Here is a 15,191-nt window from a genome sequence, read left to right on the forward strand (position 1 = left end):
ATGCAACAAACGGTAGTAAAGTACTTTAATATCTGTAGGACTGTGCAGTATCCTTGGGTCCAAGCAATACAACATTATGGGACTCTCGCTACTATATTGGATCCACTATGGACTGGACTCTCACTATTATGTTGGATCCACTATGGACTGGAATTTCATAATATCATGTAAGACCCGCTCGACATACATTGCTTTCGGTCTCCCCTTGGGAGGGGGGAGTGGTGGTTGCCAACATATGTGGTCCTCTCCAAGGTTTTTATAGTCACTGTCACCAATGTCCCACTGGGGTGAGTTTTTCCTTGCCAGTATGTGGGCTCTGTACCAAGGATGTTGTTGTGGCTTGTGCAGCCCTTTGAGACACTTGTGATTTAGGGCTACATAAAAAAACATTGATTGATTGATACAATTTTCAGAGAGTGATACTGTGGTCACTGCTCAAAGTTGAAGAAGATGTTGACTGATGAAAATAATAGGAACCAAAATCACCTCCCCGTCAGGGAATCGAACCCTGGTCTTCCGCGTGACAGGCGGAGATACTGTCCACTATACTAACGAGGACCTTTTTTTTAAGGACAAGTAAACGATCCACGTCTATCCCTGCCCCGCCACAACCAAAGTGATGCCATGGCATATGTTTGCCATCTCATAATGCCGATAAATTGATCATCTATAACACATTTATGGTGGTTGTGTGGCCGAGTGGTCTAAGGCGCTGGATTTAGGCTCTGGTCTCTCAGGAGGCTTGGGTTCAAATCCCACCACAGCCATTTCTGTTCTGGTAACCCACTTGTTTCTTTCCTGACCTAAGCAATTAGATCTAGCTTGGTCCTCATTTGGAATGCTCTGGAAAACTTGTGGAAATTAGGCCAAAACATGAGCTTGAGAGTTCTTTACGCTAGGAATGTGATCAAAAATATCACAACCCGGGGTGAGGATGTGTGCAGCAGTCCAAATACAACATAAAATGAGTGGAAGTGTAAATACACCATGTTTTATCAACCTGAATCATTTTGTAAGTATGCAGATTACAAAGGCTTTTGGTCTGACTTTCCCACACAGTTATAAGGATGAAGCCCCAGGATAGTGAAAAAGGTAGACTTTCCAAAAGAGAAGTGGACTCAGGAAGGTCCATGGCATCTGTGCCAGAAACAAAAATGCTCAAATTTATTCATCTTCAACATCAATTATTCAATACAGCAATGTACAGTTTTGTTGTAATTGATTTGATATGGCTAAAGGTGGACATGTATGTTTTTGTCAACCTGTCATTTGAAGATCTGAGCCCTTACTTTAGACACTCAGGCCACATGTGTTTGTTCCTGTATTCGGATCACACCGCAGTGACGTATCGCTGGTCGGCACGGAGCGACTTGCAGGAGGGAGATGGCCTGTCTGGTGACATTGTGTGGAAACAACAACCTCAACCTCAACACAGACTACACCAAGAAGTCAAAAGAGGACATGAGAAAGGAACGTCTGTTCGCTCTTGTTAGAATTGTATACTTTTTCCAAGTCCAAGTCCATATTCCTGTAGGAATTTCCTAAGACACAAAAGTTCCCGCTCAAAGACTTTTGCAAAACACATTTCTGACTTTGTACAACTGACAAAGTCAGAAATGTGACTTTGTATTCGGCAACCGTACAGAAGAAATAGTAAATAATGGGACTTTGTGCATCCGTCAAAAAGGCAGGCAGAAGGCAAGTGTCTGGGTTAATTGTCATCTCCCTGGGATAGTTGTCATCTCCATGGTGGTCCAGTGGCTAGGATTTGGCGCTCTCACCGCTGTGGCCCGGGTTCAATTCCCGGTCAGGGAATCACTGTCTACCCTGTCTGGGAACGTTCAATTCATAATTGATTTCCCATCTCATGTTTATGCTCATTGGAAGCAAAGCATTAACATTGACATTTTCAAAAAAGGCAACAGGAAAATTGTTTAACTGTTCTTCGGCGTGAAGTCTGCACAATTGGTGTTCTTATCATGATGTGAAAACGAACAGTGTAAGTGGAACCTCGCAGATTCCTTTTACCTTAAACACTCAAGATAGAGGATTGATTCGATCTATCAACCTCGGGATTATGGGGGCAGCACGCTTCTGCTGCACCACTCTGCTAACAGTATGTGCTCCCTAGCTTTATAGAGACGTAGAGTTAAATACCATCGCTTAGCGACAAGCAGTAGAAAATGGATGGATGGATGTTTTCCTGGTGAGAAAGTTGTCTGTTTTCTGAGACGAAAATAATTTGTCCTTGTCAAATAGAACTAATGCACCCCAAAGTAGAGGCGTTTGTTTCTTTTGCAGAACTGAACTTCCAACAGTAGAGGTACCGACACTGTGGACTTAACAAGATTAAATGTTGACAAATGTGTCAGTAAGAAAAGGTTCAAATCCCATCTAATCTTTTAGATATATTCTTGGTTTCAAATTAACCCGCAATACAGAATTTGAGTCACTGACTCTAATAAACAATTTTTCCTTTTTGAAAACTTGTTATGCATCCTAATTTCAAGGAATGCAACAAACGGTAGTTAAGTACTATAATATCTGTAGGACTGTGCAGTATATCCGGGTCCACGCATCACAATTTTCAGAAGGGATACTGTGGTCACTGCTCAAGGTTGAACAATCAATCAATTAACCAACCACTGTATCTTTTGTTACTCTAGTGTATCAAGTATAGATTTTGGGCTTCTGCCGAGTGGGAGCGGAACTCTTCACTCTGCCACTCATTCACAGACTTTCAAGCTGCTTTAACTAAAACTTTTGACCCGGTGTCCTCCAGCAGAGAAGGCACAAGAGCTAAGCAATTTAAAGCAGGGTAGCGGCTCTGTGTGCGACTACGCCACCCGCTTCCGTATGCTAACCGCAGAAAGCAGGTGGGAAGACAGGGCCCTCTATGAAGTCTTTCTGAAGGGACTCGGAGCTTCCAATCAGGACCTCCTTGCTCCCTTGGACCAAAATTGTAAATGATAAATGGGTTGTACTTGTATGGCGCTTTTCTACCCGTTTTTAAGGAGCTCAAAGTGCTTTAATAGTATTTCCACATTCGCCCATTCACACATTGACGATGGGAGCTGCTATGCAAGGCGCTCACCAGGACCCATCAGGAGCAAGGGTGAAGTGTCTTGCCCAAGGACACAATGGACATGACTAGGATGGTAGAAGGTCTGGATTGAAGCGGTAACCCTCAGATTGCTGGCACGGCCACTCTACCAACTTCGCCACGTCGTCCCCAACCTACCAGACAACCTAGATGCCCTCATCGCACTCGCCATCCGGATGGACAACCGACTGGCCCAGCTCAAACGACAGCGAGGAGTAGGACCGGCTGCGGCAGGAAGAACTACCCATCCTTTCGCACCTAGCGGGTCGACCACTCAGCGTTCACCCCCGGAGCTATGTCCTCACCTCCGCACTGACCTGGAGGAGGAGCCCATGCAGCTAGGGAGAGCCCGATTGACCCCAGAGGAGCGACGCAAGCGGCTGATGGAGGGGAGATGTTTTTACTGTGGAGAGAGCGGCCATATTGTCATTTCGTGTCCAACCAAGGGATCCCAGGTGGCGAGTCACGTTCCGGCGGTACCTGAGAAGCCACTCACTCTCACTAAGGTCACGATAACGCATCTCACGGCCACAGATCTAGAGTTTAATAGACTCTGGGGAAGACGAGAGTCTGATGGACTGGGGTTTAGCTAAGAAACTAGGACTCAAGTCAGAACCACTAGCTAAAACCATTAGGGCGAGGTCTTTCAACGGTAAGGAGCTTTTCACTATCTCACACATCAGTTAACCGGTCCAAATGAACATTGACTGCCATCAGGAAAAGATTTGTCCGTACTTAATTACTTCACCCTCCCATTCTCTGATCTTGGGGCATCCATGGCTGTACCAGCATAATCCTTGGGTTAACTGGAAAACAGGGAAGATCAGTGAATGGGGAAGGGAATGCATCAAGAACTGTGTTTTTTCTACTGTCCAGGGAAAACTTGTCAAGGAAATTAATCCTTGTTCTGCCAATCCTGCCACAGACTCTAAATTTCCGGACCTGAAGTCTGTTCCTTCTTGTTATCACCACCTGCAACAAGTCTTCAGTAAGACAAAAGCCCTGTCACTTCCGCCCCACCAATCCTACGACTGTGCCATCAACCTGCTTCCCAGTGCCACTATTCCCAAGGGGCGTCTGTACTCCATCTCTGGTCCGGAAAGGGCTGCCATGAACGATTACACATCGGCATCCCAAGAAGCTGGATTGATTCGCCCGTCATCATCGCCAGCAGGAGCAAGGTACTTCTTTGTGAAAAAGAAAGACGGGTCGTTAAGACCCTGCATTAATTACAGCCCACTGAATGACATTACCATCAAGAACCGTTACCCTCTTCCCCTCATGTCTTCTGTCTTCGACCAACTCCAACAGGTCAAAATATTCACCAAACTGGATCTACGCAACGCTTTCCATCTGGTTTGAATTAGAGAGGGAGATAAGTGGAAGACCGAATTCAACACACACAGCGGCCACTATGAATACAGGGTCATGCCCTTTGGACTCACCAATGCTCCCGCCGTGTTCCAAGCCATTAGCAATGAAGTTCTAAGAGACTTCCTGGACCATTTCGTGAATGTCTACCTTGGCGATATATTGATTTATTCACCTGACAGTGACACTCACCAAGTCCATGTAACTCAGGTTTTAAAGAGACTCTTGGACAATGACTTGTATGTTAACACCACCACAACAGCTGTATGAATATATGGAATGAAGGGAGAGGTCTAGAAAAACATGTAGGCCACTTTAATGACTGAGAAGCCATGCCAGCATGAAGCCTGCTTGTATAAGGAGCGAAACGTCATCTAGGACAAACTGAACAATCCAGTTGTAAATCCATTTCATGACCTGAGAATACAATGACCTGGATGAAGGAGGACGTCCATTGACTTTATTTGTTCGATGAGACAGAAATGTTCCCATAACATTAGGTATTAGCACACTGAATGAGATTCAGTTCCATGATGTCGTTCAAACAGAATGTCGCTTTAATAGATCGTTTAACATTAAAATCAGGGGAGCAAACACATTATCAATCAGGGAGGGTAGGTATATAACCGTGATCGTATAGTGGTTAGTACTCTATGTTGTGGCCGCAGCAAACCCGGTTCAAATCCGGGTCGTGGCACTTTACCCTTTAAACTGCCTTTTTTTAAGCATAGTTCTTTTACACCTGAAAACTTAATTATTAGCCCCCTAAGAACTTTGGAAAATTTCTGAAAAATCTGCCGAATGTTTGCAATAATCACAACATTTTCAGTCGTAAAACATTCTTCAGAAGCATTTTGGTAAATTTTTTAGAGACCCTGAAATGCTCAGTCATCCTTTAGACTAGGCTTTGAGACCCCTTGGAAAGGCCTTCTTCCACCCCTCAAAACTCACCAATAGGGCAGACCTTGGTTACATTTGGATATGTGAACCCAAAAGTCATTCATCTAGCTGAAATAGCTCAGTTGGGAGAGCGTCAGACTGAAGATCTGAAGGTCCCTGGTTCGACCCCAGGTTTCAGCACAACTCTATGAAATTCTCAATCAATTCTTATTACTAATAAGCCTTCTGAGGCTCTTATAATATTGAAATGGTCTCCCTGACCTGCCAGCCTTGCTGGTGGAATCCTAGCAACAGTTGTTACAAACCTTTCCTCCATTTTCAATTTGGACAACCTTTACGTGATTTAACAGTATATCGTTCCTTAAGCCAATGTTTGGTCTTTAACTGACCCTTACATTGGGCTGTTTCAAACACAAATTTGTTGCCTTAGGGGTATTTTTTGGACTGTATAACTTGAAACTGAGAGTAATAAAGCTGGGCTCATGTGATGTGAGGGTGCATCCAACACACCTACAGCAAAAGATTAACCACAACTTCCATACACATACACTGTCTAACAATTTATGTTTAAGGTATTGAGGTTAAACCTTCAGATGATCACATTTTAACGCTCTCCCACCAGAGCTAAAGTGGATGTGGGGGATTTTTTGGATTTAAGTTTTTCAAATGAAATAGAGAAAAAACAATCGCTGTTGAAAACTATAAATACAGTTGAAATAAAGGTTACAATGACTGCTGCAGTGTGGCAAAGGGATGTCTTTGGAGAAGTGTAAGGAAGTTAGCATCAGTTTCCTGAACAGAAACTTGAACCCTGGACCCTCAGATTAAAAGTCTGATGCTCTGCCGACTGAGCTACCCAGGCCCCTCTCAATTCTGATTTGCCGAACATCTGAGAGAACAGCAATATTGTCAATCTCAGGGGAAGGTGAATTAGTCAGCATGTTCAGTGACAAGCTGGGAACTGTCAAAGCTCAAGCTCGCCAATTGCTTGAATCCAAAGCTCATTTTTGACAGCTATGCCAGTTTTACATCGTCATCAACAAAGAAGGTTTTGACCGAAAAAGAAGCTCCTCTCCCGAAGTTGCCAACTCTGAGTTGGATTAGATTTAGACTTCCTTTTTATTGTCATTCAAATTTGAACTTTACAGTACAAATAAGAACAACATTTCGTTGCATTAGCTCTTGGTAGTGCAGGATAAAAAAAAAAAGCAATAAGGTGCAGATATAAATAAATAGATTACTGTACAGATAAATACATTGCACTTTTTCATATGCATCCAGGTTTATGGGTGTATGTTATATTGTCTTTTTTATTCCAGCGAGTTAATCCATTTTGGGGGGAGTTGAGGGGATGATTTAATTATGATGCGTTCAAGAGTCTTACGGCCTGAGGGAAGAAGCTGTTACAGAACCTGGAGGTTCTGCTACGGAGGATGCGGAAACTCTTCCTAGAGACCTGCAGTGAAAACAGTCCTTGGTGGGGGTGGGAGGAGTCTTTGCAGATTTTCTGAGCCCTGGTCAGGCAGTGGCTTTTAGCGATCTCCTGTATAGGAGGAAGAGCAGTCCTGATAATCTTTTCCGCCGTCCTCACCACTCTCTGGAGAGACTTCCAGTCTGAGGCATAGCAGGCTCCAGTCCAGACAGAGATTCAACTTGGATGCTCCCCAGAATTTTGCCAGAAGCATTTTGCTTCAATTTTTAGTGGAGGTTAGCTGCAACAGGTAGAGCTGGTAAAGGCCCAGGCTGCAACAAATAGAAAGTCACTAGATTTTAAAGTCCAACATAAGCAGTCAGTAAAGCCCTGTTTAGGTAGTAAGCCTAATGTAAACTGTGTGTTCCTTTGGCGTAGATGTGTACAATACACAAGCTGTACTACAGTAAAACAGTTCTTTATGTAAGACTAGTGGCACGATGAATAATGCATCTGACTACAGATTAAAAGATTCTGGCTAGCTCGTTGGTTTTCGTTAGTTGAACTGAAACAAAATTTAGTGCGATTTCTTCAGGAGGTTTTTTTTTTGCATTTGAAATAAATATCTACTAACTGGAACATGCATTTTTAAAATTTTTATTTTTGGGAATAGTTAACAGTTGTAATTGTGGAGTGGTTAGTACTTTGTGTTGTGGCCGCAGCGACGCTTGTTCGAATCCGGGTCATAGCACTTTACCCTTTCTTCCAGCTGTTTGATGATGATTTTTGAAAAAAAAGGTATCTTGTTCCCTCTGGTAAGTGGTTGAACAAGATGTGAAACCAACCAGGTACTCTGGCAAAATTAAAAATATCTATTTTATGTCATTACGGTATTGGACTTGATGCACGATCTAATATGACTGATGTGTGCTTTGTGCTGTTTCTTTATCCCTTGGTAAAATTGCATTATAAGCTCAGTCAATCGATCAATACTTTCTTTCTTTTCTTTCTTTCTTTAGTTTATTTCGAACATGAACATACTTACAACATATTAATACATCAGACAATTTTATACCATTTCACATTACATCATGTCCAAAAAAGAGTAGGAAGAAGCAAAGTTTATTTAATCCTACACCTTTCCCACTTCAGAGCGTTTACAAATATATACATTTATTTACTGACTTTTTGTTCATAGTAAATTAGTAAAATTATATATGTGAATGAGTAATACAACAGTTTTGTAATATGTAATTAATTAATTCAGTCATTATTAGCATACTGAGATGAAGAATATCTTATTTCCAATAAGGTTGAAAGTGTTTCTCATAATTCTTCTTCTTTGTACTTTGTAAGCACTATTAATTTGAACAACCTCTTAAACTGGATCATATCAGTACAATGTTTAACTTCTTTACTTAATCCATTCCATAATTTATTTTCACATACTGATATGCTAAAGGTTCTAAGTGTTGTACGTGCATACAAATGTTTTAAATTAGATTTTCCTCTAAGGTTATATTTCTCCTCTTTAGTTGGTAAGAATTGTTGTACATTCTTTGGTAGCAAGTTATATTTTGCTTTGTACATCATTTTATCTGTTTGCAATTTTACCAAATCATCAAACTTTAATATTTTTGACTCAATGAATAAAGGGTTTGTATGTTCTCTATATCCAACGTTATGTATCAGTCTAATTGATATATTTTGTAACACGGTTAACGAGTGTAGCGCACATTTGAAGTTATTTCCCCATATTTCTGCACAATAACTCAGATATGTAACACTAGCAAGTATTAGAGAATATGAAGTAATTTTTGTCCCAGGACTTATTCTGCTTTATTCATTATTGGAATTTTTTTTGGCACCTTATTTTGTATATTTTGTATATAATATTTCCAGTTAATTTTATCATCTATCAATACTCCCAAAAATCTGGTTTCTTTTACCCTTTCAATGTCAACCCTGTCTATTTGTATTCGTGTCTGATGCTCTTTTATACTGTTACCAAACAGCATTATTTTAGTTTTACTGAGATTCAAAGATAGTTTGTTTTTATCAAACCATTTTTTTAATTTGTTCATTTCCTCCGTTATTATTTGTATTATCTTCTGTGTGTTCTCTCTGCTGAACAGAAAGCAGTTGTGTTGTCTGCAAATAAAACTAACAAAGTCCTTTGTAACTTTACAAGTGTCGTTTATATAAAGATTAAACAATCTTGGTCCCCGTATTGATCCCTGGGGTACACCACAAGGTATATCTAGCCATGCTGACATATTTTCACCCATCTTCACATATTGCTTTCTGTTGGTTAAATAACTTCTTACTCAGTTCAAGAGCAAACCTCTGATACCAAATCGTTCTAATTTTTGTATTAAAATATCATGAATAATTGTGTCAAATGCTTTTGTTAAGTCCATGAACACTGCGGCCGCAAATTCTTTACCATTTTTGCATTGGTAATTTCCTCTGTTATTTTGATTAATGCTATCGATGTTGAGATATTTGCTCGGAATCCATATTGGTTCCCCACAAGTGTCCCACTTTTGTTGATAAATATATCTAATTGGCTATTGAATAGTTTTCCCATGATTTTGGAGAATTGTGGAAGTAATGAAACTGGTCTGTCTTTATTAAACTGGTGTATGTCTCCATTCTTATAAATTGGTACGACTTTTGCCATTTCAATTTTGTCATGGAATTTGCCGGTTGGAAATGATATGTTGCTGATATATGTCAGAGGTTCTGAAATATCTTCTATAACCTTTTTTATCATTACCATATCTATTCAATGACAGTCGGTTGAGGTCTTGGATTTACAATTTTTTACAATTTTGATTATTTCTTTTTTTGTCACATTCTTAAGAAACGTGGAATTGGGTTTTCTGTCTATGAGCTCACTCAAGTCCTCAACTGACCCATCATCTGCATTTGGAATTCTTTGTTCCAGGTTTTTTTCCGATATTAACAAAGTAGTCATTAAAAAGTTCACCTATTTGGTTCATATTGTCATTTTTTGTATTTCCATCCAGAAAGTACTGGGGGTAATCTGTCTTAGCAACATTTTTAATGATGCTATTTAGGATGCCCCATGTTGCTCTCATGTTGTTTCTGTTCTTGTTTAATAATTGACTGTAGTATTCCCTTTTAGATGTTCGTAGTATACCAATTAGCTTGTTTTTATATTTCTTATACTTATTTTCTGCCTCTATAGATCTCTGTGTTATAAATATTCGATAGAATGTGTTTTTTTTGTGACAAGAATTTCTCAGTCCTTCTGTCATCCATGGTTGGTTGTATTTCTTTTGCTTCTTACTAAGTTCTTTCCAAAGACAATGTTTATCATAAAGTGTTACAAAGGTGTTGAAAAAATTCCCATATGCATCATTTACATCATCTTCATTGTATACATTGTCGCAAGTTTGTTTCCTCAGATCCTCTTTGAAGGAAATTATTCTTTCCTCCGTGCATGGTCTTTGAAATGTCTTTTTGTCAATGTTCTTCTTCCTGTAGTTCCCATCATAAATAGTAAAAACTGGCAGATGGTCGCTGATGTCGTTTGTTAACAGTCCACTTGTTGTGTTATTATCAAAGACATTAGTGAAGATATTATCAATAAGTGTAACACTGTGACTTGCAATTCTGGTTGGCCTTGTGATTTGGGGATACAAAATCATACTATACATTGTATCTATGAGATCTTTTGCTTATTGGTTTTCAAGAGATCTATATTGAAGTCTCCACATAAATATTTTTATTTTTGACTGATTCCATTGAATGTTCCCTTAAAGGCCTACTGAAACCCACTACTACCGACCACGCATTCTGATAGTTTATTAATCAATGATGAAATATTAACATTGCAACACGTGCCAATACGGCCTTTTTAGTTTACTAAATTGCAACTTTAAATTTCCCGTGAAGTGTCGCGTTGAAAACGTCGCGGTACGATGACGCGTATGATGCCGCGTATGTTTGACATCTCGGGTTGTAGCAGACATTATTTTCCAGCCCGATCCAAGCTAGAAGTAGTCTGCTTTAATCGCATAATTACACAGTATTCTGGACATCTGTGTTGCTGAATCTTTTGCAATGTGTTCAATTAATAATGTAGAAGTCAAGGTAGAAAGATGGAGTTGGGAAGCGTTTAGCCTTTAGCCAAATCCATTTTTAATTTTTTAATTTTTTTATTAAATCAATGAATAAAAAATTATTCTGCGGCCCGGTGGTTGGGGACCACTGCTAAATATACAACTGATCAATACATTTCTACGTCTTTCCTGACATATCTCAATGGTTATACACTCTAAAACATTGTCAATAGCTAGTGACATGTTTTTTACCACCCTGTAATGGAAGTCCTGCATCACATACACAGCAACTTTGCCTCCATTCTTATTTAATCTATCAATATAATTGAGTTAATATCCTTCTAGTCCATTCCGTTTTTTGTATCCATCCATGTCTCTGATACAGCAATGATTTTGAAAGGTTCTGCAAATTGTTCCAAAAATGATTTTGTATTGTTAAAATCATTTTGCAAATCATTGTATTCCGTTTATATTTACATCTAACACAATTTCCCACCTCATATGGAAACGGGGTTTGTATGTTCATATGTTTATGCTTGTCAATGTTGAACTTTATAAATAAAGGTTTGGGGGGGGGGGGGGGGGGGTCTACATTCCGAAGCAGCACCCCCAGTCAGAGGGGTGTGGTCTAAAGATATGCAACGATGGGCCAATCACAAACAAACAAAGGAACTCATCCCCCCCAGACGACACACTCACCACAGATATAAAACTGCAAACTCTGCACCAAAACATTTAGAACAGAGGAACTCTTTGGCAATCAAGGCGAAACACAAAAATTCAACTTTTGAAATCAGCTTTAAGTCTGTGCGTTTTTGAGCGTTGCAGAGAGAAACCAGCGAAGAAGAAACGCCGGAAGTTAGCAACACGCAGGTTTTGTTTGTTTAAAAAAAATGTGTCAAGTCAGAAAGCTGAGAATGTTGATGGAACAGCGACTAAATTCTGTCGTTGAAGAAATATTTGGACTGTTTGAAAGAACCATAGCAGACTACGAGGAAGAACTTTCTCGGATGAAAGAGGAAAAAGAACGACAACAAGAACTACTGAATGCTGTTTTCAAACCTCGAGTTGTGCTACACAGAGCAGGTTTGTTGACATCTTTTTACTCCATCATGTAATTTAAAAGTAACTTTAAATACTTGCACTGAATTAACATTTTGCATTTTGTTAGGTAAATGCCTAGATGGGGTCAAAACTATTGTTTTGAAAAAATGCTATTTTGCTGATTTTTAAGAAAACATGTGTGTGTAATAATTTGTATATGGTCTTCATTCTGCTAGTCCAGTGGTTCTCAAATGGGGGTACGCGTACCCCTGGGGGTACTTGAAGGTATGCCAAGGTTTTTTTTTTAAATATTCTAAAAATAGCAACAATGCAAAAATCCTTTATAAATATATTTATTGAATGATACTTCAACAAAATATGAATGTAAGTTCATCAACCGTGAAAAAAAAAACAACAATGTAATAATCAGTGTTGACAGCTACATTTTTTGTGGACATTTTCCATAACTATTGATGTTAAAGGTTTCTTTTTTTGTGGAGAAATGTTTAGAATTAAGTTGATGAATCCAGATGGATCTCTGTTACAATCCCCAAAGAGGGCACTTTAAGTTGATGATTACTTCTATGTGTAGAAATCTTTATTTATAATTGAATCAGTTGTTTATTTTTCAACACGTTTTTAGTTGTTTTCATATCTTTTTTTCCAAATAGTTCAAGAAAGACCACTACAAATGAGCAATATTTTGCACTGTTATACAATGTATGGATAACCTGCAGGTGCATTTGCAACGATAAAGTCAATGAAATCACAAAGGTGAGTTTTGTTGATGTTGTTGACTTACGAAAATCCAAGATGGCGCCAGTGTGTGCTATGGCCTGCCGTCAATCGCTGTCAGTTCTGTTTGTTTTTGTGCTGTTCACGTTTTTTGTTGTCCCTGTCGACTCACTGTTGGTGTATGATCGCCAAACACTGTTGGATCAGTGTCCCTCTCACACGGACATGATCAACTTCGACGTTGGTTTTTCGACGTCCAAGTCAGCGTTCTCACCTGGCCGGATTCCTCCTTTCCTTTTTCGCCCACTGGCTCCTCCCCCCCGGCGAAAGCGCCACCGGCGCCGCGGCAATCGTGGCGGCCAGCTGGTGAGAGTTAGGGCACTCCTGGCCCGCCTTTCCGTGGCTTCCCGAAGGAGGTATGGTCCGGTACCTGGTCTCTTCCTGCACCCGCGTTCGCTGGATTCCCCCGGGTCCTGGATTGTGCCTGTTGTCGGTCTGCAGAGGGAAGCTCGCCCGCCTCGCTCCTGCTGTCCCCGCCCCCGGAGACGCGGCGTGAATTCCCGCCACCTGCGGGCTCTGTGTCGGGCCCCACCTGGATTAGTAGCGGCCTTGGACCCGCCGGCCCCCGTTAAGTTCAGTCTTGTTAACGCAAGATCCTTGACCAACAAAACATTTATCCCGAAGGATTTATTCGTCTCCCGCGGACTGGACCTCCTCTGTTTGACAGAAACCTGGCTGAGAGTCGGTGAGTCCGCCGCTCTTAATGAACTTCTGCCTCCGGAGTGTTCCTGTATTAATTCCCCGCGGTCGTCCGGCCGAAAAGGAGGAGGATTAGCAGTCGTTTTTAAAAATGACTTTAAATGCCGTCAGATCCGCCTGCAATCCTCCTTTTCAAGCTTCGAACTATGCATGTTTGAACTGGGTCTTTCTGATGTCGTCCTGTGTGTCGTCGTATATCGACCACCCAAGTACCACAAATACTTTATAAATGACTTTTCTGAATTTCTGGCCGAAATCCTGCCCAAATATGATCGTGTCTTAATTGTTGGTGATTTTAATATTCACACCTGCTGCCCAGACGAACCATTATCCAGGAGCTTCCTGAATGTCATTGACTCTTTTAACTTTGTACAGTCTGTGTGTGGTTCTACACACGAACGCGGGCATACACTAGACCTCGTACTGTCTTATGGTTTTATTGTTGACAATGTTGTTATTGGTGATGCGGTGTTCAGTGAGCACAGTCCTGTTATGTTTAATTTAACTTTTGAACCTGATGTAAAGCCGCTTGCCGTGCGTCATGCGCGTGTTATTAGGTCTGACACTGCAGCCGCCTTTTCTCCTTTGTTTACTGAGTACATGCAGAGTATATCACACCCTGCAGACACTGAACAATTGATGTACTCTTTTCTTTCGACATGTTCTGAGATTCTGGATAGTATAGCGCCCCTCAGAGCTATACGTCCCAAACCAAAACAGGAACCTTGGCTCAATGAAAGCACACGCACAGCTCGGCGTGAGTGGCGAAGGGCGGAGCGCAAGTGGAAAGGGGATCACGTGGAAGTCTCCTATCAAATTTTAAAAGAAAACTGTCGAAATGATCAAAGTGTGGTTAAAGCTGAGAAAACAAAATATTTGTCAGACTTAATTTTAAAAAGCATCAGTAAGCCACGTGTTTTTTTAATACTATTAGTAATGTTCTTAAACCGAATCCAGCCACTTCACTGGAGATGACAAGTGAAACTTGTGAAAAATTTCTCTCCTTTTTTAATGATAAGGTTGCTTTTATTCGGGCAAATCTTTCTCGTTTTCCATTAAGTTTTAATGTGGCCACTCAGTGCTCGACTGTGTTCTGTCACTTTGAGCCTGTGTCCATGTCTGAACTTACAGGAATAGTCGGCAAGCTAAAACCCTCGTCATGTCCCACAGACCCAGTCCCCCCTCGCTTTTTTAAAGAAATCTGGGACACTATTGACTTGTCTGTTAGGAACATCATCAACAGCAGCTTGATTTCTGGTTGTGTCCCCTCCTTTTGTAAAAGAGCTGTTGGTGAGCCTTTGATTAAAAAAACAGGTCTTGATCCGACAAGTTTGTCAAATTATCGGCCCATTTCCAAATTACCTTTTGTGTCAAAGATTTTGGAGAAATGTGTTCTGGCACAACTGCAGCCTTTTTTTAGATGAAAATAGCACTTTAGATCCATTTCAGTCTGGATACAAAGCTTTGCACAGTACTGAATCTGCACTTTTAAAGGTTTTTAATCACTTGCTTTTAATGTCTGATTCTGGCAGCTCTGCCATTTTAGTGCTTTTAGATCTTACAGCTGCCTTTGACACAGTCGACCACACAATTCTTTTAGACCGCCTGAGAGACTGTGTGGGTGTCAGGGGGACTGCGTTAGAGTGGTTCAGATCGTACCTGTCTGAGAGGTCCTTCTCTGTCAGGCTGGGGAACGCCACCTCCTCTTCTGCCCCGCTTTACTGTGGTGTCCCCCAGGGATCTATTTTAGGCCCCATCCTGTTCGCTCTTTATCTCC

At 40.7% G+C, this 15,191-nt stretch overlaps 1 protein-coding gene and 5 non-coding genes across 10 annotated transcripts in view; 4 read left to right on the forward strand and 2 right to left on the reverse strand.

Annotated features, from left to right (window-relative positions):
• LOC133545299 (gastrula zinc finger protein XlCGF57.1-like) overlaps positions 1–15,191 on the forward strand; it is a 229,705-nt gene that overhangs the window by 54,810 nt on the left and 159,704 nt on the right. The gene's annotated exons all lie outside the window — the stretch shown is intronic.
• On the reverse strand, positions 487–558 carry trnad-guc (transfer RNA aspartic acid (anticodon GUC)). Its single transcript has one exon. It is a non-coding gene; the product is annotated as a tRNA-Asp (tRNA).
• trnal-uag (transfer RNA leucine (anticodon UAG)) lies at positions 686–767 on the forward strand. Its single transcript has one exon. It is a non-coding gene; the product is annotated as a tRNA-Leu (tRNA).
• trnae-cuc (transfer RNA glutamic acid (anticodon CUC)) lies at positions 1,744–1,815 on the forward strand. Its single transcript has one exon. It is a non-coding gene; the product is annotated as a tRNA-Glu (tRNA).
• On the forward strand, positions 5,482–5,554 carry trnaf-gaa (transfer RNA phenylalanine (anticodon GAA)). The gene has a single exon. It is a non-coding gene; the product is annotated as a tRNA-Phe (tRNA).
• On the reverse strand, positions 6,164–6,236 carry trnak-uuu (transfer RNA lysine (anticodon UUU)). Its single transcript has one exon. It is a non-coding gene; the product is annotated as a tRNA-Lys (tRNA).

The sequence above is a fragment of the Nerophis ophidion genome, linkage group LG28 (genome assembly GCF_033978795.1).
Source record: "Nerophis ophidion isolate RoL-2023_Sa linkage group LG28, RoL_Noph_v1.0, whole genome shotgun sequence".
NCBI lineage: Eukaryota > Metazoa > Chordata > Actinopteri > Syngnathiformes > Syngnathidae > Nerophis > Nerophis ophidion.